The sequence below is a fragment of the Leucoraja erinacea genome, chromosome 38 (assembly GCF_028641065.1).
Source record: "Leucoraja erinacea ecotype New England chromosome 38, Leri_hhj_1, whole genome shotgun sequence".
In the NCBI taxonomy this organism is placed as follows: domain Eukaryota; kingdom Metazoa; phylum Chordata; class Chondrichthyes; order Rajiformes; family Rajidae; genus Leucoraja; species Leucoraja erinaceus.
The window spans coordinates 6682924-6710830 of record NC_073414.1 but is presented as its reverse complement, the minus strand read 5'-3'; the positions used below and the strand labels follow the sequence as shown (position 1 = coordinate 6710830).

Here is a 27907-nt window from a genome sequence, read left to right as displayed (position 1 = left end):
TTTGCTCTGGAGTTGCACCTCCTGTTGTATAGTTCCTGCAGGGGGTGAGTGAAGTTCCCATAGTGCGTTCGGCCGAACGCACTACTCTCTGCAGAGCCTTCTTGTCCTTGGCAGAGCAATTCCCGAACCAGATGGTAATGTTCCCGGACAAGATGCTTTCCACCGCCGCTGCGTAGAAGCACTGTAGGATCCTCGGAGACACTCTGAATTTCCTCAATTGCCTGAGGTGGTAAAGACGCTGCCTTGCCTTACTCACCAGTGCTGAGGCGTGTGATGACCATGTCATATCCTCAGATATGTGGACTCCCAGATATTTAAAACAGTTCACCCTATCCACAGGATCCCCATTGATACTCAATGGAGTGTACGTCCTCGGATGATGTGCCCTCCTAAAGTCCATGATCAGCTCCTTCGTTTTTTTGATGTTCAAGAGGAGGCTGTTCTCCTGACACCAGAGTGCTAGATCAGCCACCTCCTCCCGGTAGGCCCTCTCATCATTGTCTGAGATCAGGCCCACCACCACAGTGTCATCAGCAAACTTAATTATTGAATTGGAGCTGAACCCTAGCCACACAGTCATGTGTGTACAGGGAGTACAATAGGGGGCTGAGGACGCAACCCTGGGGCGATCCTGTGCTCAGGGTGAGGGACTTCGATGTATTCCCTCCCATCTTGACTACCTGGGTAACTTGTGGTATATGTTATTAATGCAAGAAACGCGTACTTTCATACCTGTTAAAAACCGCCAAAATGTTGAATTTTTGAACTGTAAAAAATTGTGGAAGTCAGGGAAAGCGTGAGAGACATGTACCCAACTTCAGAATTCCAAATGTGAAGCAAAATGAAGGTAAAGAGAAGCGAGAGGTGAAGGGACAACAACAGCTAAAGTGCTTGGCGAACATTGGCTGTGCAGGTATCGGAATTAAAAATATTGGGAATTATCGCGTTTGCTCACTGCATTTCATCAATAATAAGGCATTATTTGTGTTTTTTCTTGATTCCTTTGGTATCTAAAAAGTCTCAGAAGTGATAAATCTGGCTGTAAATTTTGCTTCAGATGCGTTTTCTTTTTGTATGTAAAAACCCACTTGAGAACCATGGGCGATTTTTTTTAATTTACAGCCAGATTCATCACTTCTGAAACTTTTTCGATGCCAAAGGAATCAAGATAAAACACAAATAATGCCTTAGTTGATGAAATGCAGTGAGCAAACGGCCAATGTTCGCTAAGCACTCTGGCTGTTGTTGTCCCTTCAGCTCTCGCTTCTCTCTACCGTCATTTCTCCTCAATTTTGGAATTCTGAAGTAGGATATATGTCTCTCACGCTTATCCCGATTTCCAACTGCAGCCTCAATGCTGCAGTTGGACCGCGGGTGAAGAATAAAGGGAAGAGATAAGACTTTGCCTTCCATCACAGTGAGGAGGTGTTGGAGACTCATTGTGATGGATGTTTATGTAAACTGTGTTAAGTGTGGGTCTTGGGTTTTTTTGTAATGTAAAAAACTGTAGTAAATGTAATTTCGTTCAAACCTAGGTTTGAATGACAATAAATAGCATTCCATTCCATTCCATTCCATTCCATAATTATTTACAGCCTAGAAATTGACAATTTCGGCGGGCTTTAACGGGCCCGCTACGCTGGAAACAATGGTAAGTGCCTACCTGCAGTTCAATGCGTGCACTGCATTAGGAGTAGCGTAGCAACAGTACGGGTCATGGGTCGTGACCCGATTGCCATGAAACCTCCCTATATGTATGTATTTATGTACCTGACGTCCACGGCCAACACAACAGCACTGGTCAAGAGAGCCCAGCAGCGACTACACCCTCTCCGAAGACTACGTAAAGCAGGTCTCCCCACTACACACCTACGGACTTTTTATAGGGGGACTGTCGAGAGCACATTGACCTACGGCATCACTTCCTGGTTCGGGAGCTGCAAGGCGTACGAACGGCACCAACTAGGCAGGATTGTGAAGACCGCCAGCAGGATTATTGGTGCTCCACTCCCCTTCCTGCTGGACATATACAGGAAGAGATGTATCAGCAGAGCCATCTCCATCATCAAAGACCCCTACCACCCATCGCATGACATTTTCTCCATCCTGCCATCTGGGAAGAGGTACAGGAGGATTAGCTGCAAAACCAGCAGGATGCTCCTCAGCTTCTTCCCACAGGCTATAAGACTGCTAAATGGACTTTGCCCCCTGCCAAGTATCGCGCACAAACCCCCCAACCTGGACACACTGCAGCAGAGCCACTGTTGTGCCGCTGCCGATCGGAACGCCTGTTGAATGTTTAGTAGAGTGTTAAATTTGTTCATGATATATGTATTTTTTATTTCTATTTATTTTTAATGCACACTGAATGGACACTGGTTGAGCAACGTTTTTTTGTTTCCTCTGGGTATGTGAATACTCAGGAAATGACAATAAAGATATACTACTACTACATACTACTACTACTTAATCTATGAAACACTGTTGTATAACGTTAGTTCCTCCACCAATGTAAAGCACTTTGGTCAACGAGAGTTGTTTTTTAAATGTGCTATAGAAATAAAAATGACTTGATTTGACCATCAGGTGTTTTTACCTGGTTACCTGCATTTCCATGTCCTCAGATGTCCCCGCTCCTGATTGGCTTGCAGCTCTGCAGTTCCGATTGGCCGCTGCATCCCCCGCTTACGATTGGCTCTTCGCCATCCAATGGTGTTAGGGACGCCGCCGTTACCGCCTCGCTGATTGGACACCAACGGCAGGCGGTTAATGGGCGTTTGAGAGGACGGCTGTGATTGGATGGCGGTTAGGCGGCCGCTGAGAGGAAGGCGTTGATTGGCTGTTGGTTAAGGGGGCCGCTAAGAGGGGGGCGATGATTGGCTGCTCCGCTTTGACCTTCCTCCCAGCATGCCGCGGCGGGCGGATGATTTCCGGCCGTCGGAGAGTCATGTCCGGGAGCCGGGCCTAGCCGCTCAGTGCGAGCAGAGCCTGAGGCAGGAGCGGGGAGAGAGAGCGAGGCCGGCGGGAGGTAGGGTCGCGAGCGCCGGTGCCCCGTGTAGCTCGTGTACCGAGTCGAGCTGAGGCGGGAGGGATCGGCCGCCGGGGGCCGGGCAAGGGGAAGGGGAAGGGGGTCGAGTGGAAGTGCCCCCTCCCTGGGCCCAGCGCGGCGGGCGGGCGGCGAGCGGCTCTAACCCGGGCCTGAGGGGCAGCAATGACCCACTGGTTCAGTGAGGGGAGGGAGGGAGGTGAGCGGGGAAAAATGTGTGGCTCTCTTTGTTATTGTGTGTGAGTGAGTGTGTGTGTGTGTGTTTATGTGTGGCCTCAGTGTGTTTGTGTGTGAATGTGTCCGTGTGTGTGGTGTCCGTGTGTGTGTGTGTGTGTGTGTGTGTGTAAGTGTGTGGCCGTGGCCCGTTTGTGTGTGAATGAGTGTGTGTGGCCCCAGTGTAAGTGTGTGAGAGTGTGTGTGTGGCCCCAGTGAGTGTGGCTCGTGTGTCTGCGTATGTGTAACCTCCAGTGTGTGTGTGTGGCCGTGTGAGTGTGTGTGGCCCCAGTGTGTGTGTGAGTGTGTGTGTGAATGTGACCCTAAATGTGTGTGTGTGGGGCCCAGTGTGTGGATGTGGGCCCGTTTGTGTGTGAATGAGTGTCCCCAGTGAGTGTGGCTCGAGTGTCTGTGTATTGTGGCTCGAGTGTGTGGTATATGTAACCCCAGTGTGTGTGAGTGTGTGTGCCCCAGTGTGTGTGGCCCCAATGTGTGTGTGTGTGTGTGAGTGTGGCCCCCCAGTGTGTGTGTGTGTGAGTTTGTGTGTGTGGCCCTAATGTGTGTGTGTGTGGCCCCAGTGTGTGTGAGTTTGTGTGTGTGGCCCTAATGTGTGTGTGTGTGTGTGGCCCCAGTGTGTGTGAGTGTGTGTGTGTGTGACCCTAATGTGTGTGTGTGTGTGTGGCCCCAGTGTGTGTGCGGCTTCCACCCCTGATGTGCAACGTCGTGAGCATCCCGGGCTAGAGAATGCACCACGATACTTATTGTGTGGTCCCACCGTCAGGGTGGTTAATCTAATTTTTAATGTGCGATTTTCACCGGGATGGGTTGTTGAGTGAAATATTTTAATGTATCGATCCCAGGATGGGGGATTGTGGCTCTGAGGATTCCAGGCTGGGGATTGTGCTCCGTTATGTACAGTGCCCTCCATAATGTTTGGGACACAGCAATGTCATGTAAATGAAAGTAGTCATGTTTAGTATTTAGTTGCATATCCTTTGCATGGGGCCAGTCCCCTTCAGTTTTCTCTTCAGCGTATAAAATGCATGCTCAATTGGGTTCAGATCGGGTGATTGACTTGGCCATTCAAGAATTTACCATTTTACAGCTTTGCAAAACTCCTTTGGTGCTTTAGCAGTGTGTTTGGGATCATTGGCTTGCTGTAGAATGAACCACTAGCCAATGAGTTTTGAAACATTTGTTTGAACTAGAGCAGATAGGATGTGTCTACACATCAGAATTCATTATGTTACTACCATCGGCATTTGTATCATCAATGAAGGCAACTGAGCCAGTACCTTCAGCAGCCATACATGCACAGGCCACAACACTCCCTCCACCGTGTTTCACAGATGAAGTGGCATGCTTTGGATCTTGGGCAGTTCTTTCTCTCCTCCATACTTTGCTCTTGCCATCACTCTAATATAAGTTAATCTTTGTCTCATCTGTCAACAAGACTTTTCCAGAACTGTGGTTGCTCATTTAAGTACTTCCTGGCAAACTGTAACCTGGTCATTCAATCTTTGCAGCTAACCAGTGATTTGTATCTTGCAGTGTAGCCTCTGTATTTCTTTTCATGAAGACTTCTGCTAAATGTGGTCATTGACAAATCCACACCTGACTCCTGAAGAATGTTTATGATCTGCTGGGCAGGTGTTTGGGGATTTCTCTTTATTATAGAGAGAATTCTTATGTCATCAACTGTGGAGTTCTTCCTTGGCCTGCCAGTCCCTTTGTGATTAGTAAGCTCACCAGTGCTTTCTTTCTTCTTAATGATGTTCCCAACAGTTGATTTTGGTAAGCCTAAGGTTTGGCTGACGTCTCTAACAGTTGTATTCTTGCTCTCAGTCTCATAATGGCTTCTTTGACTTTCATTGGCACAACTTTGTTCATGTTGATAAACCAATGAGGAGCAATACAATACTTCAGGTACGGTCTCACCTGGGCCCTGTACAACTGCAGTAAAGTCCTTGCTCTTTAACTCAAATCCTCTCGCAATGAAGGCTAACATGCCATTAACTTTCTAAGGCTGCCTTGTGGGTGAGGAGGGAAATACACACCTATTACTTATTGGAGTGATTGATGTAGTCTATTTTTTTCGTAGAATGGGAGATTTTCTTCTAGATACACACAGTGTTGTTGTCTAATTCCCCCTTCAGTCAAATGCTTATTGGTGAATGTATGTTCTGAGTTGTCACCCAAGAATAGGCTCTTGTTTCCTGTGATATGACTGTGTGCAGATTGTATGCTGATGAGGTGAGAGCCTCTGATGATTGAGCTGTGGGACTTTGGAAGCTTTGCATGGTGTGGTGTGTGGTGAAATCTGTGGGAATTAGGACCGTCTGCTTGCCTGGTCTCAAGAGGTATGTAGCCTGTTCAATCCATGAAAGATATTCTTGCCACAAGTACTTGTTAATGTTTCCACCTTGCAGGATGTATGCTGTTAATAGAGACTTCGGGAGGCGGTGGTGTTTTGTGAGTGGAAGGTGTGATAGTTTCTGCAGGTGTTGGTTACAGATCTGACTGACATCAGTGTTTAACTGAGGAGGGAATTGTAGAATTAAAACAGTCGCAGGTCAAGCAGCACCAGTTTAGGAAAATAGATATTCTATCACGTCTGCCCATAATGGTGAAAGGTAATTGACCTGAAAGACTAACTTAGAAAATAGATGCAGGAGGAGGCCATTTGGCCCTTCGAGCCAGCACCGCATTGTTTTTCTTTCTTCATAGATGCTGCCTTACTTGCTAAGTGTTCCCAGCATAGTTTTTATTTTGGATTTTTTTGCGTCTGCGGTATTTTTCTTTTGTGCATTGAGGAGTTAGCAAGTTCCTTGGTTCCAGGAGCAGTGTTAGGCCATTTGGCCCATCAGGTCTACTCTGCCATTCAATCATGGCTGATTAATTTCCCCCTCAACCCCATTCTTCTGCCGTTTTCCCCATAACCCCTGACATCCTTATTAATCTGCACCTTAAAAATATTGTGCCAATGAAGGAAATGCAGATGCTGGTTTAAATCGAAGGTAGACACAAAATGCTGGAGTAACTCAGTTGGTCAGTCAGATGCTGCCTGACCTGCTGAGTTACTTTAGCATTTTGTGTTTATCTTAAATATCTAGTGACTTGGCCTCCACAGCTGCCTGTCATTTAGTGTGACCTGTCCTATGATAAGGTTCTTTATCTCCCTCTTTGGAATAGGCTGATGAATAAAAGAGACAGTCCCCCTCGGGAATGAAGGTTGTAGAAACAAAGAACTGCAGATGCTGGTTGATACCAAAGATAGACACAAAGTGCTGGAGTAACTCAGCGGGACAGGCAGCATCTCCAGAGAAAAAGGATAGTTGATGATTTGGGTTGGGACCCTTCGGACTGAAAGTGGGGGTGGGGTGGGGGAGGGTAGGAAGGGGAAAGAACTGGAGGAATAGCTGAAATGAGCCAGCTGACTGGAGGACGGGTGATTTCCCACAGATATACCACTAATACATGTTCCTTAATGCCGAGGGGTAACAGCCCTGTGTGCAGGTCACCAAGATTGCATGTGGTCATCGAGATAGGTAATGCTGGAAACACTCAATAGGTCAGGTAGCATTTGAGTAGGGAGGAGGACAGATTTGGCATCTGCTGCCTTCCCACCAATCTGTGTTGTGTATCTTGCAGAAACAAGGAACTGCAGCTGCTGGTGTCAGGCAGTATCTCTGGAGAACATGGATTGTGACATTTCGGGTCGAGACCCGTCTCCAAACTATGCATGTTGTTATTCCACTGGGGCATGCGAGCGAGAATCAAACTCCTCAAGCGGGGAGTGTCTCTGCCATGGGGGCTTCTTCGGGACAATATTTTTGGGAGTAGATAATGTTTTGGTCCAACTTGCATGCTGCACAGGGCTTGTGTTCGAAACTAATAGCAGGTGGGTGGTAGTGTAGTGGAGTTTCCAAAGATGAAGCTACTGATTATACAAACCTGACCCTGAAAGTTCAGAACAGATAATGGTAGATCACCCGCTAGTCTATATTTGTTCTTGCTCGACAAAGCTGAATGCGAGGTCTGAGATATTTAGTTGGGTTTGCCCTGTTCTGTTTGGCTTGGGGAATGGCTGCAGAAAAGGACTCCCGTTGTTTGCTTTGATCTGTGCTGTGTAGTCATGCTTTGTCCATCAGATCTTGTATCTCTCCACCTGGCTATGTGTAGCCTCTGGAACATGCAGGAAAGTGGGTCCTTAGAAACCCACCCTCCACATTAGAGAGTTGGACTTGCAGCTGCAGTGGTTTCTAAGCTGGCAATTCCAGTCCAGTGAGCAGCTGTGATTCTTGGGACACATGTAATGGGTACCCAAGGTAGACACAAAATGCTGGAGCAACTGAGCAGGACAGGCAGCATCTCTGGAGAGAAGGAATGGGTGACGTTTTGGGTTAAGACCCTTCTTCAGACTTCTCGGCCCGAAATGTCATCCATTCTTTCTCTCCAGAGATGCTTCCTACTTCAGTCGGAAGAAGGGTCTCGACCGGAAAGGTCACCTATTCCTTCGCTCCATAGATGCTGCCTCACCCGCTGAGTTTCTCCAGAATTTTTGTCTACCTTCAGGCTTGTAGGTTAATTGGTTTTGATAAAATTATAAATTGTCCCTAGTGTGTAGGATGGTGCTGGTTTGTACAGGGTGAATGCTGGTTGGCATGGTTTCAGTGGGCCAAAGCCCCCCTTCCGCACAGTATCTCCAGTCAAATTATAGAAACATAGAAAATAGGTGCAGGAGGAGGCCATTCGGCCCTTCGAGCCAGCACCGCCATTCATTGTGATCATGGCTGATCATCCCCCATCAATAACCCAAATTGAAGTGTTTCTCAGGAAGACAATGCTGGAGTACCTCTGTCAGTCAGGTAGCATTTTGTCTTTGTTTAAGAAGGAACTGCAGATGCTGGAGAATCGAAGGTTACACAAAAAAGCTGGAGAAACTCAGCGGGTGCAGCAGCATCTATGGAGCGAAGGAAATAGGCAACGTTTCGGGCCGAAACCCTTCTTCAAACATTTCTTTCTTTGATACTGCCTGACCTGCTGAGTTACTTTAACATTTTACCTACCTTTGGTAAACCAGCATCTGCAGCACCTTATTATTAGTATTTTCTTAGCAGGTGGTGATCTGGAGATGGTGTGTTAGTAGGAACCTGAGAGATAAAGGAGTATGAAACTTGGTTTCTAAGCTGGCAATTCCAGTATCTGGTGTAATTCAGCAGATACTTGGTAGGTGTTTTGGTGAGCTTCCATTTAGGGGATGCGAATAAGAGGCTATTCAAGCGACTGTTTGTTTGTGTATTTGAAGCTGTAGGAAGGTTTTGGTGGGAGGAGTGCATCCAGATATTGCAGAAATGAAACAGTGGTCTTGATTGAAGAGTTCATGACTCCAAATGCAAGTGATCTGAAGTTGACTGCTTGTATCAAAATCTGCTAAAGGAACATGACTAAGTTCATAGGTAGACAAAAATGCTGGAGAATCTCAACGGGTGAGGCAGCATCTATGGAGCGAAGGAATGGGTGACGTTTCGGGTCGAGACCCTTCTTCAGACTGATGTGGAGGTGAACCTCCACATCAGTCTGAAGAAGGATCTCGAACCAAAACGTTACGCATTCCTTCGCCCCATAGATGCTGCCTCACTCGCTGAGTTTCTCCAGCATCTGTAGTTCTTTCTTAAATATGACCAAGTTCATGGTTGCCAAGGGATCAGAGCAGATTTTGTCCCTGGATCTACATTGCTTGTTCAATGAAATTCCAATGATCTGTGATCTCGAACCAAAACGTTACGCATTCCTTCGCCCCATAGATGCTGCCTCACTCGCTGAGTTTCTCCAGCATCTGTAGTTCTTTCTTAAATATGACCAAGTTCATGGTTGCCAAGGGATCAGAGCAGATTTTGTCCCTGGATCTACTTTGCTTGTTCAATGAAATTCCAATGATCTGTGATCTCGAACCAAAACGTTACGCATTCCTTCGCCCCATAGATGCTGCCTCACTCGCTGAGTTTCTCCAGCATCTGTAGTTCTTTCTTAAATATGACCAAGTTCATGGTTGCCAAGGGATCAGAGCAGATTTTGTCCCTGGATCTACTTTGCTTGTTCAATGAAATTCCAATGATCTGTGTCCAACCTATCTGTCGTGAACCTGAACCTTGAGGGATATTGGGCAAGCGGCAATTGTTAAATATGAAATGAATATTTGAACCACACCAGTGACTGTTTTCTGGGGTTGTGGGGTTTTGACTTGTCTAAAGAATGTTGAAGAAATTGATTGAAAAGGTCCAAAGTTGTGAACTGTCTAAGCTGGACAAAAGTGCTGGAGAAACTCAGTGGGTACAGCAACATCTATGGAGCGAAGGAAATAGGCAACGTTTTGGGCCGAAACCCTTCAACTGTCTAAGATGTTTTGTCTGACTATTGAGTTAATAACCAGTCATCGCTGTTTAGAATGCCTCGTTTAGAGGGCGGGTTTGTTAGGACATACTTGTCCTGTCAGAATTTCTGGGACATTCACACAGCACAGAAACGGGCCTTCAGCGTAACTCGTCCATGCCGACCATCTAAACTCGTCCCATTTGCAAGCATTTGACCCATGTCTGTCGAAACATAGACATCCCTTTCAACCCATATAACCTATAGTTCATCACAGTAGGTGCCATTGGGATTAAGGAATTTCCCCTTCTCCAAAGTAACCTGATCCTGTGATGATGCAGGCAGCACTCTGCAATCAAAGCCCATGGAGCCGACCATTCTGAATTTAAGCCAATTCTGTTGTTCAATCAAATTACTGAACTTCCTTTACCTCCTGTTATTTTATATCCAATAAAACCCTTGGCAAACACATTTGAAATGTTATTCCTGTGTGGCTTGGCTGGAAGGTAATGTGCACCTAAATATTGACCTCTGCAAAGGTTGTTGGATTCAGTCCCCATTCTGGAGACTTGAGCGTTTAAAAATTTTTTATTTCAACTGGTAAGAGAGTATTTCCACAAAGATGTTAAATAAAGGTCTCTTCCTCGAGTGCAAGATGGGAATCCCCCAGGTATTATTTTGAAGATGGGCAGGAAAATTGTACACGTTACCTATCACTTGACCATCTTGTAAAATTACCACGTTACTGCAAGTTAGCCACTGGGCTTGGTTGCTGGCTTCCTTGTATTAAAATGGCAAACGTATTTTCAACAGGGACTTCATTAATTCAATTGGGACATTGAATGGGGGGGGTGGGGAGAGGGGAAGGTTGTCGCACTTGTACACATCAGGTCTTCCGACGTCTTGTAATTTCACTCTAGAACCAGGTATTGCTTGGACAATTCTGTGGTGCATCCACTCCCAAGAACGATCTTCATCTTTCCATTCCTGCCTCTGGTTCGGCACTGGAGCTGCTGAGGACACTGCCCTTGTTCTTCTGGGAACAGGAAGAAGTAAACTGATACCTATTTTATCATTTTGTGAGATCATTGACCTGTGAGCTAATTCCCTTAAATCCACCTACCTACCATCTTTCTCAGTCTCTTGGATATTGCAGATCGGAACTGCAATGTACAGTTTGCCTGGAATTAGCTTGCATCTGCAGGGGAGTTCCCAGTATCTCCTCCTTGGGGATATTGTTTCCTAACTCTGCTCCTGATGGGTTTGGCTCATTTGGAGTATATTATGGTCTGCTCAGTTCTGTCTTATTCTGCCTAACTTTACAATGTCTATGCCCACGAGACTCTTTCATTTTTGGTCGGTTAGAGGCCACTTTTCCAATGTGTCTGTGAAGGAATTGGCAAACTCCATGATGGTTTTGCAAGTGCCATACCTGTATCTTCTGCCTAGCCTCCAGCAGTACCAGGTACTTTGGTAATCCTTGCGTTTTCTCTCTCTCCGTCTCAACCCCATCCTAGTCATCCTGCTAGTTCCACTGGACCATTGTGGGCTCCACCTTTCCTTGGCTATCGGTGCCAGCACTGATTTGTTCTGAACCGTTTCACACCTTCGTTTCCATCTCCGCTGGCTCTCGGTTTGAAGAAGGGTCTCGATTTGAAACATCACCTAATCCTTTTCTCCAGCGATGGTGTCTGACCACTGAGTTACTCCAGCATTTTGTGTCTATCCAGGTACTTTGACTTTCTTTAAAGCAAACCTTAAGCTTTGACCCAAAACGTTGCCTATTTCCTTCACTCCATAGATGCAGCCTCACCCACTGAGTTTCTCCAGCATTTTTGTCTACCTTCCATTTTCCAGCATCTGCAGTTCCTTCTTAAACACTTAAGCTTTGCCCCCTATTTTTTGTGAAACATTGTTAATTGAACGGAGTCAGAAAATGTGAGTTCTTTCCTCTCTAAGAAGACCATTGTGATCCTATTAGATCTGACCCTGTATATCTTGCTTCTATACTTGTGCACTAAATTTATCAGTCATAATGATAACTGCCCACATAAATGTCACACTATAATCACACCCAGTAAATCCTCTCTGCATGGAATGTGATGCAGTTTACTTAAAGTTTTTGTTATCATGGAAGATGCAGTTGCTTGATAAATCCAAACAATTGGATGGCTTTTAACATGGACTTGCTTCAACTTGTCATGGCCGGAGTGACTAAAATCCAGTAACCTCTTGCCTCAGCTGGTAAATGGTACTCCTTCCAACACGCTGGCACAGTGGTAGAGTTGCTGCCGTACAGAACCAGAGACCTGGATTAGATCCTGACCACGGGTTCAATGACGTACAGGTTTGTCGGTTAAATTGTTCCTAGTGTGTGTAGTATAGTGTTAGTGTGTGGTGGTGGTCGGTGTGGACCTGGTAGGCCAAAGAGTCTGTTTCAGTGCTAAACTAAATGGATTGTAGAGGTATTCTGCATTGGTCTGGTATCCCATTGCCGGGAGTGGTGTACTGTGTTCTTGAGGGCGTAGTGTACTGTGGAGGTGGACATGTCACGAGGCATTATTTTTATACTTTTTTTGTGATTCAGATGGATTTTCATAGTGCATGGTTCTAGTCAACATTCTTAATCAGAAATAGACAAATATTCATTCAGTTAATTGTTCGCAGGAGCCTGCTGTGCATGTAACGACTGCCTTGTTCACTTGTTTACCACTGTTTCTACTGCTGTATGTGAGCCGTATACATGCAAGCCTTTAGTTTAAGTTGCCCAAGGATGCTTGTATTGGTTTATTGTCATGTGTACCCAAGATACAGTGGTAAAACTGTGCTATCCAGTCAAATCATATCATGCATGAGTATAATCCAGCCACACATAGGCAGCAGCACATTGCCGAAACAGCAGTGCTGCTACCCGTTAGCACCAGGATCCCATATTTGATCTTGACTACGGACAGAGTTTGTATGTTGTGCCTGTGACTGGAGGTTTTCTCTGGGTGCTCTTATTTCCTCCCACATCTCAAAGATGTGCAGATTTGTAGGTTAATTGTATTCTGTAAATTACCACTAATGTGTAGGAGGCGAAAACGGGACAACATGGAACTAATGTAAATGGGAGATCAATGGTCGGCTTAGACTTGGTAGCTGTAGGATCAGTCCCTACGCTGTACCTCTAAACCAGTGGTTCTTAAGCTGGGAGTCGTGACCCCCTTAGGGGGTCATTTGGGGCTTTGCCGAGGATATGAAGGGGTCATAAATAACATATCAATTTGTTGAGTTCATGTTTGGGAACCTAACAAAGGTACATACCACATACAGTGTTTTGTTCGCTGATGAGAAGTGCAAGGGCTGCATTGAATAATTGGGATGTGAGTGGTGCTTGATCATGTTTAGATTTGGGATACACTGTGGAGACCGGCTCTTTGGCCCACCGAGTTCTCGCTAACCAACGATCTCAATTTACAATTTCACCAAAGCCAATTAACCTACAAACCCACTGTCTTTGGGATGTGGGAGGAAATGGGGGCACCTGGAGAAAACCCACTCGGTCACATGGAGAACGTACAAACTCCACACAGACAGCACCCGAGGTCAGGATTGAACCTGGCTCTCTGGTGCTGCAAGACTGCAATTCTACTGCTGTGTCACTGTGCCACCACTGTTGGTTGCATTCCTGAGGCAGTGTGAAGTGTGGAAATAGGAATACAGATGGCATTGCTTGGGGTTAGAGACTGGTTTGTATGTTGGACTGGCCTGCATTTACACTCTGCAATTTCTTGCGGTTTAGGGTATTGACAAACCAAGTTATGAAGCTTCTGGATAGGATGCAGTCTACTGCTGTCTATAGAAATTGGGAAGAGTCATTGGAGATGTCCAAATTGCCTTAGTCTTCTGAAGAAGTAGAGACAATGGTGTGCTTCCTTGACCATAGCATCAATGCTCATACCTCTTGTGATTGAGTCGCAGTTAATGCTGTCGGGGAACAAAGGAGAGCTGTTGGAGGAACTCAGCCGGTCTGGCAAAAGGAAAGGTGAATGGTTCAGGGCACTAAATTAGTGTACTATCCACATTGCTTGCTGAACTTACTTGAAACAAATACTTCTGCATTATACAGCATTTGCTGTAACGCATTATTACACTTCTCTTTTCAGCATAAAGTGTAATGTAACCGTTCAGCATTACAGCAAATTGTTTAATGGGGAAGTGTTTGTAAATAGGACCCATAAAATGAAGTATGGCCCCTGTCGGAGATCCAGGGCTGCAGATACTTTAAATGCTGGCTATGCCAATAAAACTGGATTCTGGCTGTACAATTCAAGAGATGGAAGCGCTGCCAGGTTAGTGTAAAGACACAACATTGTCGGCACACCTGAAGATTTTGACACGGATCTGTGTCCAGGAAGATAAGGTTTGTTGTAGGAATAGTCCTGGAGATGGGACAATCGACCCACCATTGCGATGCTTCAATGTGTGGTGTGTGTTGGACTGTAGAATATTCGAGGACTACCAAATGGCGTTTTTGTTAGAAATACGGCAGCACAGCTGCTGCCTGAAAGCACCAGAGACCCGGGTGGATCATGGCCTCTGGTGCTGTCTGTGTGGAGTTTGCACAAAACGCCGCAGCGAGATGCCTGAGGGGCACCCGAAAAAGGGACCACATCACCCTGATCCTGGCCTCTCTCCACTAGCTCCCTGTGCGGTTCCGTATACATTTTAAGACCCCCCTCTATGTCTACAAAGCCCTCAATGGGCTTGCTCCCTCCTTCATTAAAAATCTTCTCACCCACCACTCCACCTCCAGGTCCCTCAGATCGGCAGACTTGGGGCTGCTGAATATCCCGCGGTCTAGGCATAAGCTTAGGGGCGACCGCGCCTTTGCGGTTGCTGCTCCTAGACTGTGGAACAGCATCCCCCTTCCCATCAGAACTGCCCCCTCCATCGACTCCTTTAAGTTAAGACCAAAAACATATCTATACTCCCAAGCCTTTCCTGACATCCACAGAGCGAGGGTTATGTGTATATATGTATGTAGTTTGTTTGTTTAGACTATTCTTATAACAAATGTAAAGCACTTTGGCCAACAAGAGTTGTTTTTTAAATGTGCTATATAAATAAAGTTGACTTGACTTGACTCCTTGTGACCACGTGGGTTTCCACCGGGTGCACTGGCTTTCTTACACATCGCAAAGAGATGTGTGGATTTGTAGGGTTGATTGGCCTCTGTTCGTTCGCCTGTGTGTCAGACGATGTAGCTCGCTGTTGGCTTCTGTCGTTGTCCAACATGTTGACAGAATTGTCGCCTGACGTATCACAGAGTGCATCGCGCCGTTGCTTCCAGGGAGCGCCACGAGGAGACTTCTGTCATGATCCCCATTGGCCTCTGTAAATTGCCGCAATTTATCGGTGGTTGGATGTTCTTGCGTATGGCGTGCACAGCCTAAAGTTGCAGGGCAACTTGTTCTGTTTGATGGTAGACAAAATTGCTGGAGAAACTCAGCGGGTGCGGCAGCATCTATGGAGCGAAGGAAATAGGCAACGTTTCGTCCCGAAACGTTGCCTATTTCCTTCGCTCCATAGACGCAGCCGCACCCGCTGAGTTTCTCCAGCAATTTTGTCTACCTTCGATTTTCCAGCATCTGCAGTTCCTTCTTGAACATTTGTTCTATTTGATCTTTTTTGATTGTGCACGCCAGGTTGATTGCATTCGTCGAAACACGTGAAGGGTGCAATCTCCCACCCCCTGTGGGTGGATGAGAAAGTGGGATAACATAAAGCAAGTGTGAGCGGGTGATCGATAGTCGGCATGGACTTGGTGGGCCGAAAGGCCTGTTTCCTTGGTGTATCTCTAAACTAAAATAGTTTCATAGGACTGGAGGAGGCCACTCAATTGCTTGACCTTAAGCTAGTGTTACTCGAGTGTATACTAAACCCTCGCATTCTGTTTAGCTCCGTTTTATACTCAGAGAGTGGTAGCTGTGTGGAATGAGCTTCCAGTGGAAGTGGTGGAGGCAGGTTCGATTTTATCATTCAAAAATAAATCGGATGGGTATATGGACGGGAAAGGAATGGAGGGTTATGGTCTGAGTGCAGGTAGATGGGACTAGGTTAGTGTAAGTGTTGGGCACGGACTAGAAGGGCCGAGATGGCTTGTTTTCCGTGCTGTAATTGTCATATGGTTATAAGTAACAAACATCATATTTTAATGAAGGATTAACAGGGAAATTTGGGTAAACATCTGGGCTGGAAAAAAGGACACAAGTGGAGGATTAATATTTACAAAGGTTTAGAATGTAGTTCTTATGTTGCTGAGGTTTGATAAGGATGGAGTTTGTGTGAAGGGGTGCAGGGGTATATATAGACATTACATGAAGTATTTTTCTGGCTGCCTGTTGGTTACCAGATACTTGTGACGTGCGTGTTGTAAGTGTAGATGGTATCTGCTGTTTGTGCAGCATTTCCTCTGTGCACTTTATATTACTGGAAAGCAACTGCTAAACATGAGACCGATTTAGTTTGCAGTGCCAATGGATCCACAAACCTATCCGCACTCTGCCTTTGTGGGCAATCTTGGATTAAATCCCGGATGAGAGAAATAGAAAGGTTATTTGAAAGCAACTATTGGAGAATACGACACTCCACTTGGAGAGGGAAATGTTCTCTAGTTTTTCACATCCCTGTCCCAAAAATACTTTGGCCGTTTGGAAGGGTGGCCAATTGGTAAGGTTTGTGCGGTTACTGTGAAGGGTTTGGGACATCGAAGGGTCTGCACACTGTTCTATGCACAACTCTTATCGAAAATTAAAATTTTGTGCAAAATGTCTCTATGGTTATCAAATGGGCACACAGACAAAATAGGTGCAGGAGTAGGCAATTCGGCCCTTCGAGCCTGCACCGCCATTCGATATGATCATGGCTGATCATCCAACTCGGTATCCCATCCCTGCCTTCTCTCCATACCCCCTGATGCCTTTAGCCACAAGGGCCACATCTAACTCCCTCTTAAATATAGCCAATTAACTGGCCTCAACTACCTTCTACGGCAGAGAATTCCACAGATTCACCACTCTCTGTGTAAAAAATGATTTTCTCATCTCTCCTAAAAGATCTCTTATCCTTAAACTGTGACCCCTAGTTCTGGACTTCCCCAACATCGGGAATAATCTTCCTGCATCTAGCCTGTCCAATCCCTTAAGAATTTTGTAAGTTTCTATAAGATCTCCCCCCCTCAATCCTCTAAATTCTATCGTGTACAAGTCGAGTCTATCCAGTCTTTCTTCATATGAAAGTCCTGCCATCCCAGGAATCAGTCTGGTGAACCTTCTCTGTACTCCCTCTACAGCAACAATGTCGTTCCTCAGATTAGGAGAACAAACCTTACCAATAGCAAAAGAGTAGCAAAAAGGATAGCTGCTGGAAGAACTCAGTGGGGCAGGCAGCATCCGTGGAGGGAAATGGACAGTTGACGCCACTGATCGATTCCCTTCACCTAGGTCGAGTGGATTTCCTTCTAAGGGCCAGACAACATTTATGGCAATCCAGTGTTTCACAGTTGCTGTCCCCGAGACTAATATTTCTTAGAATATAGAATAATACGGAAGGAACAGGACACAAAATGCTGGGTTTCTTCAGAATCGGTCTGAAGAAGGGTTTTGGCCCAAAAAGTGGCCTATTTCCTTCGCTCCATAGATGCTGCTGCACCCGCTGAGTTTCTCCAGCACTTTTGTCTACCTTCGATTTTCCAGCATCTACAGTTCCTTCTTAAACACAAATGCTGGACTTACTCAGTGAGACAGACTATGCCTTCAATACAGAAGTCCCAGTTTGAAATGTCCAATGTACTTTGCAGTGAGATTTGGACAGGTACGTGGATAGGGAAGGATTAGAGGGACATGGGCCAAACGCAGGCATGTGGGGCCAGTGTAGATGGGACGCGTTAGTTGGTGCCAGCAAGTTGGTCCAAAGAGCTTGTTTCCACGCTGAATGACTCTGACTGAGGTCATGAAAGGTGCTGTAGGAATGCAAATCTTTAGTTTTTAGCAGACCGTGGATAGGGAAGGATTGAATCACAGAGGTTTTTTAAACAACTCATTTTCAGCAAAATGTCAGGGTGTTGTTAGTTTTGAAGTGAATCAGTTGCACAAGTCACTTGGTTTTATTTAAAGATAACATACATTTATACACTGTTTGAAATAACTTGGAGTGCACTGTGAAACATGCCAAATGTCAGTGAGCACCATAATATTTTGACATTATGTTACCACGATCCCATGCGCTGACTCAGAGGGAATGTATTAGGTGCTGAGCCCAACTGTTTATTAGGATGTGTAGGAAGGATGCTGGTTTAAACCGAAGATGCTGGAGTAACTCAGCGGGACAGGCAGCGTCTCTGGAGAAAAGGAATGGGTGACGTTTCGGGTCGAGATCGGATGATGAGCGTTTGTCGGCACTGGGCCTGTACTCGCTGGAGTTCTGAAGAATAATGGGGAGGACATTATTGAAGCATACAGAATAGTGAAAGGCCTGGATAGAGTGGATGTGGTGAGGATGTTTCCACTAGTGGGAGAGTCTAGGACTAGAGGTCATAGCCTCAGAATTAAAGGATGTTCTTTTCGGAAGTAGATGGGGAGAAATTTCTACAAGAGATACAAGATACATATAGTTGTCACATGTACCAATTGGTACAGTGAAACGTGTGGTGGCCGTACAGCCATACGAATAATAAATAGCACAGAACACGATAGTCTTAACACAGACGTCCCCAAACAGCGGGATCAAAGTTCCCCACTGTGAGTCAAGGCTCCAAAATTCAGTCATCCTCCTCTGTTGTCTTCCCGAGGTCGGGGGCTCCCGAACCCCCCCCCCCCCCCCCCCCTGCTGTCGCTGCTACGAGCGGCCAGATGTTCAGGCCCGTTCGCCGGGGTGATGGAAATCCGACGTCGGGACTGGAGGACATCCTCAGCGGCCACCTCCTACCGTAGTCCGCGGCTCCCGAAGTCCACAGGCCGCGCTGGGCTGAGATTCAACGCTGGCGGCTCTCGGCAAAGGGATCCCAGGACTCCGCGATGTTGAAGTCAGCGCCGCCCGCGGCTGGAAGCTCTACGAACCACAGCTCCGATGTTGAAGCAGCAGGCCCAGCGCTCTGGAGCTTCAAACGGCGATCCAGGTCAGCAATCGCCTGTTCCGCGATGTGTCCATCGTTGCGCCGCCGCTGCTGAACCTCTGGTCCGGGTCCCCGGCAGGAAAGTCTGCTCCAATCCAGGTGATAGGCCGCGAGGAGGGAGGGGGTGGGGGGGCCGGCGAGGCGAGGGCGATGGCGAGACTCGGAGAATAGTCACGTCCTTGCAGGAAGTGACTGGGAAATGGTTTCCCCCTTATCCTGCCCCCTCCCCCACATAGAAAAGCTAAAGAAATCTCCAAAATAAACTTTTAAAACTGACTACAGATTAAAAAAAAAAGACAAAAACAGACAGACTGTAACAGAGTCTGCCATCAATGCTGCACCCCTAGTGACGTTAGTCAGAGAGTGGTAATTCTGTGGAATCCTTTCGTCACAGGGTGGTTATTCCGTGGAATTCTTTGCCACAGAAAGCTGTAGAGGCCATCAGTAGATATATTTAAGGCAGAGAGATAGATTCTTGATTACTACGGATGTCGCCGTTTTGGGGAGAAGTCAGGAGAATGGGGTCGGGAGGGAGAGATAGATCTGCCATGACTGTATGGTGGAGTAGGCTTGATGGGCCGAATGGCCTAATTCTACTCCTTGTGACCCTTCCCCCTCCCCCTCCTTGAGACCCTACCCCCCCCTACCCCCCCCCCCCCCCCCTACCCCCCCCCCCCCCCCCCCCCCCCCCCAGGGTCCTGACTCAAAATGTCACTCCAGATGCTGCCTGACCCGGTGAGTTACTCCAGCACTTTGTGTCTATCTTTTTTCACACAGAGAGTGGTGAATCTGTGGAACTCTCTGCCACAGAGGGTAGTTGAGGCCAGTTCATTGGCTATATTTAAGCGGGAGTTAGATGTGGCCCTTGTGGCTAAGGGGATCAGGGGGTTTGGAGAGAAGGCAGGTACGGGATACTGAGTTGGATGATCAGCCATGATCACATTGAATGGCGGTGCAGGCACGAAGGGCCGAATGGCCTACTCCTGCACCTAATTTCTATGTTTCTATCTTGCCTTTCTCATGCCTTCTGTTTTATTGCGCACATCATCACTTGATTTCCAAAGATATTTTATATCCATGAAGATTGAACATGAGTTTTGCTGTACTTGTTTATTTCAGTCATCGGTGTTCATTTGCATTTGGTGCTCGGATTGATTTTCTACATTCCTTAATTGTAATCCATCTTGGATCAAACTAATTTCTCAAAATGGTATCGTTTGTGTGGGGGAAGAATGTAACTGCTACAAGGAGATACCTTGACTTCCTGTTGTCTACATTCATTGTCTTCACCACGATATTGTGTGGTTACTTGCTGAAAAGTTTCTAAAACGTCTGGCGATTACATCCATTACATTCCCATAATAATCCTATGCATCACCAGCTCAAACAATTGAGTTTTACTTTATTGATTTTTTGTTTTTACCTACAGTGGTTTTAAGCTATTTGGCTTTAAGCATTCCAAAATGTGCACCTCTGAACTTTTACAGATCTGTACTAAAGGGCCAGTCCCACTTGTGTGTCATTTGTGTGATGTGTGCATGGTGAGAATTACGTGCACATGGAGGGTGGTGACGTAGGCAGTGACGCGCGGCGCCCCAGGATTTTGGGATGTACAAAATCTTCGCGCCCCATTGTGAGCGCAAATGACGCCCAGATGGGACAGGCCCTTTACTTCAGGTGCGACAGAGGTTTACCTGCATCTCTTCCAACCTCATCTATTGCGTCCGCTGCTCTAGATGTCAGCAGATCTATATCGGTGAGACCAAGCGGAGGTTGGGCGATCGTTTCGCCGAACACCTCCGCTCGGTCCGCAATAACCAAGCTGACCTCCCGGTGGCTCAGCACTTCAACTCCCCCTCCCACTCCGTCTCCGACCTCTCTGTCCTGGGTCTCCTCCATGGCCACAGCGAGCAGCACCGGAAATTGGAGGAACAGCACCTCATATTCCGTTTGGGGAGTCTGCATCCCGGGGGCATGAACATCGAATTCTCCCAATTTTGTTAGTCCTTGCTGTCTCCTCCCCCTCCTCAGCCCCCCTGCTGTCTCCTCCCATCCCCCAGCCTTCGGGCTCCTCCTCCTTTTCCCTTTCTTGTCCCCGCCCACCCCCGATCAGTCTGAAGAAGGGTTTCGGCCCGAAACGTTGCCTATTTCCTTCGCTCCATAGATGCTGCTGCACCCGCTGAGTTTCTCCAGCTTTTTTGTGTAACCAGGCCCTTTACTTGCCTGGTTAACTCCGCCTTCCCAATTGAAGCTATTCTGGTGGGATAACTAGGAGTTCTGAAATTTAAGCTAACATTTGTGAAAATGCCTCTGAGTAAGTAGTTTGAAACCTCTCAACATGCAAGGGGGAAAGTGGTTTACACTGGGTCAATAGCCAACTTTAAATCTAAGCTCAATAGATTTTAATGGATATTTGGGCACATCTTTTTGAGTTTGCCATTGAACTGCCATGATCCTGATGACCTTGGATCCAGCCTATGCTCTGGTCTCGGGGGAAGTCACCTTGGCAACTCAGGTCCTCCAGCTCTCGTTCAGGATTCTGAAGTGTAGTTTCTCAAACAGTTTTCTTCCCCTCCGTTTTTCTGCAAGATCCTTGAATGAAAACCCGAGTTTGCGTCGGATTCCTTCAGCGTAACCACTTAGCTTTATTATGGTTTTGCACGGATGGAAAATCAGACCTCGATTATTCTGGCCCTTTAGCAGCTCACCACTTCCTCAACAGTCCATGATTTTGTGTTGAGCTGTCAGGAACTGCTCCATTGGCTATCTGCTTGGTGACTATGATCATGGAGGGTGGAAAAGTGAGCTGGAGCATCACACTTCCTGTCTGGGCTCCTGGTGTGAGTGTTGCAACATTATGACTAGCATCCATCCATGTGTTGCCTCTTCTAAAGTTAAGTTCAGCTGTGGCTCCGTTCTGATACACTCAGCAGGCAGGCTTCACCCTCTGAAATTTGACAAACAAGTCAATGCCGTGGTAAAAGCTAGCTTCTTTCAGCTTCGGACGATAGCTAAAATAAAACAATTCCTCCACTTTGATGACCTGGAAAAGATCATCCACACATTCATCTCCTCCCGGCTAGATTACTGCAACTCTCTTTACACTGGCATCAGCCAATCTTCCCTGTCCCGCCTGCAACTGGTCCAAAACGCTGCAGCGAGACTCCTGACGGGCACCCGAAAAAGGGACCACATCACCCCGATCCTGGCCTCTCTCCACTGGCTCCCTGTGCCGTTCCGTATAAACTTCAAGACCCTCCTCTATGTCTACAAAGCCCTCAATTGGCTTGCCCCCTCCTACATTAAAAGTCTTCTCACCCACCACTTCACCTCCAGATCCCTCAGATCGGCCGACTTGGGGCTGCTGAATATCCCGCGGTCTAGGTATAAGCTCAGGGGCGACCGTGCCTTTGCGGTTGCAGCTCCTAGACTGTGGAACAGCATCCCCCTTCCCATCAGAACTCCCCCCTCCATCCACTCCTTTAAGTCAAGAATAAAATCTTATCTATACTCCCAAGCCTTTCCTGAAGTCCACTGAGCGAGGGCTATATGTATATATGTATTTTGTTTGGTTATACTATTCTTATAACAAATGTAAAGCACTTTGGCCAACGAGAGTTGTTTTTTAAATGTGCTATATAAATAAATGTCTTGACTTGACCCTCAGTCAGTGGAGACGCTATTTGGCGTAACCCGTTCTCCACTGCGTCCCAAATCGCTCCTGCTTCTCTTAAACCAAAATACCACTAATTGCATGGGATGGTTGCCTGCCTTGTGATATTACACTTGAATGGGAGCGGGAGTAGGCCTCTTGACTCCTCAAGCCTGCCCTACCATTCAACGTGATTATAGCCCATCAGCCCCTGGCTGCCGCCTCTTCTGTGCCGGTTCCCCACAGCTCTCAATTCTTCAAAAAAATGTATGCCTCTGTGGAAACCACCAAAATACAGTAGAAAATTCCAGAGATTCGGCATTCTTTGCAAGAAATGGCAGCTTACAGATAGATATAGGACCACTGGTTTATGCTCTGTCCTTCCCCCACCTGTATAGGAAGGTACTGCGAATGCTGGTTTACACTGAAGACTGACACATTGCTGGAGTAGCTCTGTGGATGCTTTTCTCAACATCTCTGGAGAAAAGGAATAGGTGATGTTTCAGTCGAGTGTGAAGAAGGGTCACCTATTTATTTTCTCCAGAATTGAGTTATTCCAGCATTTTGTAGCTTCTTGCGTATGGCGTGCACAGCCCAAAGTTGTAGGACAACTTGTTCTATTTGATTGTGCACGCCGGGATGATTTCATTCGTCGAAACAGTGCGGACCATGTGAAGGTTGCAATCTCCCACCCCATTTTGAAGCTGTATTCAATTAACCTGGTGGCTTCTAGAGGCCCGGACTACTGACTTGTGACGTCCTCATCGTTAGGTGGGCACCAAATGCTGGAGTTACTCGGCGGGTCAGGCAGCATTCCTGGAGAGAAGGAACGGGTGATGTTTCGGGTCGAGACTCTTCTCCAGAGGTACTGCCTGACCCGCTGAGTTACTCCAGCATTTGGTGTCTACCTTCGATTTAAACCAGCATCTACACTTCTTTTCCATACTAAGTCCTCGTCGTTTCTGATTATCCAGCCTCCCCTGTTAAGGTATCTATTTTAATGGACCCAGTGTGCTAAGGGTTTTGCATTTCCACCTATGTCTGGATAAGGAAGTTTCTCCTGCATTCTCCTGTGGGTTATTGGATCCTACCCTACATTTATGGTCTTTCATTTTGGTCATTGCCATAAGTGGAAGCATATTTTGGGTTCTGTAGCAATCTCTCCCAGTGCAAATAACTCCAGCCCAATGGAAAAATTGAGATGGATATTCGGGAACCCTGTGGATTACATGAAGACAGAACAGTACAGCACAGGAACAGATTTTTTGGCCCACCATGTCCATGCCGAACATGATGCCAAGATAAACTAATTTCTGCCTGCTCGTGATCCATAGCCTTCGATTCCCTGCATATCCATGTGCCCATCCAGAAGCCTCTTAAATGCCACTATTGTACCAGCCTCCACCACTTGCGGCAGTCCAGAAGCTAATGAATGTAGCTGTCAGAGCTTGTTCCAATGTTAACGTCATTAGGGCAGACTTGCATTCTTTTCACAAGGTGTCAGGCAGGCATGGCTTGCTGGATTCCTGGTCCAACTCCAGAGTGAAGGGCAATGCGGTGGAGCTGCTGTCTCGCTGAGCCAGGGACCCGAGTTCGATGCTGACTTTGGATGCTGTCTGTGTGGAGTTTGCCCGTTTTCCATGTGACTGCAAGGGTTTGCTCACACATCCCAAAGACATGCGGGCCTGTGGGTTAATTGGCCTCTGTAAATTGTTCCTAGTGTGTAAGTAAGTTTTATTTATATAGCACGTTTTAAGTCAACTCTCATCGACACCAAAGTGCTTTACATAAAATGAATAATAAGTTTCCATACAAACAATATAAAAAGGTTAAAACCAAAAAAAATGGACACAACACATTATAGAGTTCAACATAAATGTCCCCCCACATCAGAATCAAAATTTTCCACTGTGGGGAAAGGCACCAGAAAGTTAAGTCCGCTTCCTCTGTGAAACACCCGAGGTCGGAGCCCGTTTGTGGCCTTGCAGCCAGTCCGATGATTTTCAGGGCCCTCTTGCCGTGAAGATGGAACTCCGGCATCGGGTGAAACATTCCTCAGCATAAGGAGTGGAAGAGTAAGGAATAATATAGAAATAGTGTAAACGGGTGATCAATGATTGTGGCATGGACTCAGTGGGCTGAAGGGACTGTTTCTATGCTGTATGTCTTTAAAAAAAAAAACTGAGATGCTGTTTCCCCATGTATGCAAAATCAGCGCGTACCACCCCAGAAGCAGCTGGTAGACTTTTGAATAATAGCAGTTGTCTTTTTTTGCTGCATCTAACGCAAAATTTATCACCAAATTTTATCGACATCACCAAGGAAACCGATTTATTCATTCTTGTGCTGTTTGGGGAACTTTACTGTGGTTTATGTTATTTCCAATAAAACCACAGTGATTGTTTCTAAGCAGTTTAGAGAGGATGCAATGCCTTGGGACACCCTTGGAGCCTGGTACGGGTTTGTAGCAGTGCATGTTTTTTGCTAGCCATTGTGGCCTTGTCCACTTGCTTTAAAACTAACAGTTTCAATTTTGAAACATTTATGGAGGTAGACTGGGAAAGTGTATGTTTTGATCGTCTGAGTGTTAAGTTAAGTGCTGATGTGCAAGGGAAGAGGAAGGCAGAATTGTTTTAATGTGATTGCATCCAATGCATTATTGGAAGGTGGATCTAAGGCAGGGGTGGGGAACCGTTTCATGTTGGAAGGCCACATTAATCTAGCTGTAATCTAATAAAGCCACATCCAAGAAACTTCAATTAGATATAGGATTATTTTGTCGAATCTTCTTTTACTCTGGTATTTTAAATATGTTCATTTTAAGATTAAAATTTAAATAATATAAGACGAACAAAAAACATATTAATAAAAATAAAAGGATTTGTTCTACAAAATGGCACTCGCGTGAGGGCGATCCGGCTCGGGGCTGGAACGGTGCTCCGGTGGCTGGGACGGCATTCTGGCGGCTATGACCTGAGTCCTGGGTTCAGTCGCGGGCCAGCGGCTGCGTCCGCTGGACTGGAGGGCGGCAGCTTCGACCACCCCGGGCCGCGGTGTTTGAGCCGGCCCGTTTGCGGGGTTCGGTGAGCGGGACTGTTGTGCCATCGCCCAGTGGGGAATCGCCTCAACGCAGAGGGAGAAGAGGAGGGAAGAGACTGCAGCCCTAAGATTTTTGCCTCCACCACAGTGAGGAGGTGCTTGGAGGATACACTGTGGTGGATGTTAATTTGTGTTTAGTGTTGTTTATTATTGTATGATTGTATGTATGACTGCAGGCACGAAATTTCGTTCAGACCGTAAGGTCTGAATGACAATAAAGGTATTCAAAATTTGGATTCATTCAAAAGGCCGCACTTAATTTTTTTTTTTCCACACGGTGGTGAATCTGTGGAATTCTCTGCCACAGAAGGTAAATGCGGCCAGTTCATTGGCTATATTTAAGAGGGAGTTAGATGTGGCCCTTGTGGCTAAAGGGATCGGGGGTATGGAGAGAAGGCAGGTACAGGATACTGAGTTGGATGATCAGCCGTGATCATATTGAATGGCGGTGCAGGCTTGAAGGGCCAAATGGCCTACTCCTGCACCTATTGTCTATGTTTCTAGGTTCCTCACCCCTGATCTAAGGGAAGGCTGAAAGGGAGGGTTGTTGATCGATGCCCAAAAAAACCCCACAGGTCAGGACTTCTCTCTGCATTGTGGACTGACATGAAGGAACAACAATCAAAATCAACAACTAGAGTGGTCCTAAGCTACCATCGACCTCATTGGAGACACACTCACTTTACTTGACTTCAGCTTGCACTATACGCTATGTCCTTCATCCTCTATCTGTACATTGTGGATGGCTCGATTATAATCTTGTATAGTCTTATGCTAACTAGACAGCACTCAACAAAAACCTTTTCACTGTACCTCCGTACACGTGACAATTAACTAACTCAATGTCATTACAATTGAAGCATTGGATTACAATTTTTACCTGGCAAATGGCAAATGGGATTAAATGGACATTTTTTGAATATGAAATATTAAAACATAATTCCATGTATCATCTGATGCATGGAATTCTCCCATTTGTGCCTCTAGAATTAGCATTTTCAAGTGGTTTTACTAATTTGTCATATCTGGTTGCATATCGATCCATTTGTTTCTTCAGCTTATTTAGATCTTTTTGCTTCTGATTTACTATCTGGCCAAAATGCAGTGTCTCAATTATTTATTGAGGTTCATTTGTCCATTATATTCTGAAAGGCAAGTTTATTATGTTGCTACATTTTCAGTTGTCCATGCCACACTTAAACATTGTGCTAACTTTGTCTAATATTAAATTAATGTAAGCCGAACTTATGGAGCAAGCACTGATCCTTTTGATTGCACGGCCTGTCATTTGCTACTTTCACAGGGTGGTTCAACCAATGGAATTGGCTCCTCTTATTCCGAGCATTTTCCCCGTAACTTTGAAATTTTGATAAAATACTTCTTAATTTTCAAATTTCAAGAAAACCTTGTTTAACCATCCTACTTGGAGCTTGTGCATCATGCCAGGTAATTGAGACCATGCGTCCAGGCACAGCTGATATTCTTGGTGTCTGGGTCCATCAGGATTACACCAAACACTCTATCTTCTCAACATCAAAGCCAGTTCATAAGTGATAGGAGCAGAATTAGGCCATTTTGGCCCATCAAGTCTACTCCACCATTCAATCATGGGCTGATCTATCTCTTCCTCCTAACCCCATTTTCCTTCCTTCTCACCATAACCCCTGACTCCCTTACTAATCAAGAATCTATCTATATCTGCCTTAAAAACATCATTTGACTTGGCCTCCACAGTCTTCTGTGGCAAAGTATTCCACAGATTCACCGCCCTCTGACTAAAATTCCTCCTCATCTCATTCCTAAAGGAATGTCCTTTATTCTATGATCCTAGATTCTCCAACATGGAAACATCCTCTCCACATCCACTCAATCCAAGCTTTTCACTAGACTTCCAATGATCCTTTTAGATTATTTTCTATATCTATTTTCTATGATCTCATCTCTTCTTGGTCCTCTGCTTTCCATCATTATTTTCAAAACATTTCACCTTATGATTATCCGGTCAGATTTTCACAGGATGAGTGTCGGGAGGTTACATTGTTTTCATTGTTCAGAAATAGGAAGCGTATAGTCTCTTGGTAATGGGTTGGATATTTCTGATTTGGGATTTTTTTTATTGAGCATTGTGAATCACTGAATTTAGAAACATAGAAAATAGGTGCAGGAGTAGGCCATTCGGCCTTTCGAGCCTGCACCGCCATTCGATATGATCTTGGCTGACCATCCAACTCAGTATCCCATCCCTGCTTTCTCTCCATACCCCCTGATCCCTTTAGCCTCAAGGGCCACTCCCTCTTAAATATAGCCAATGAACTGGCCTCAACTACCTTCTGTGGCAGAGAATTCCACAGATTCACCACTCTTTGTG

General features: G+C 46.1%; 1 protein-coding gene across 1 annotated transcript in view; it reads left to right on the top strand.

The window, feature by feature from the left end:
* Positions 1-2898: 2898 nt before the first annotated feature.
* Positions 2899-27907, top strand: part of LOC129714205 (RAC-beta serine/threonine-protein kinase-like) — an 81146-nt gene continuing 56137 nt past the window's right edge. Inside the window, 1 exon segment of the mRNA XM_055663730.1 lies at positions 2899-3028. The gene's annotated coding sequence lies outside the window, so the exon portion shown is untranslated.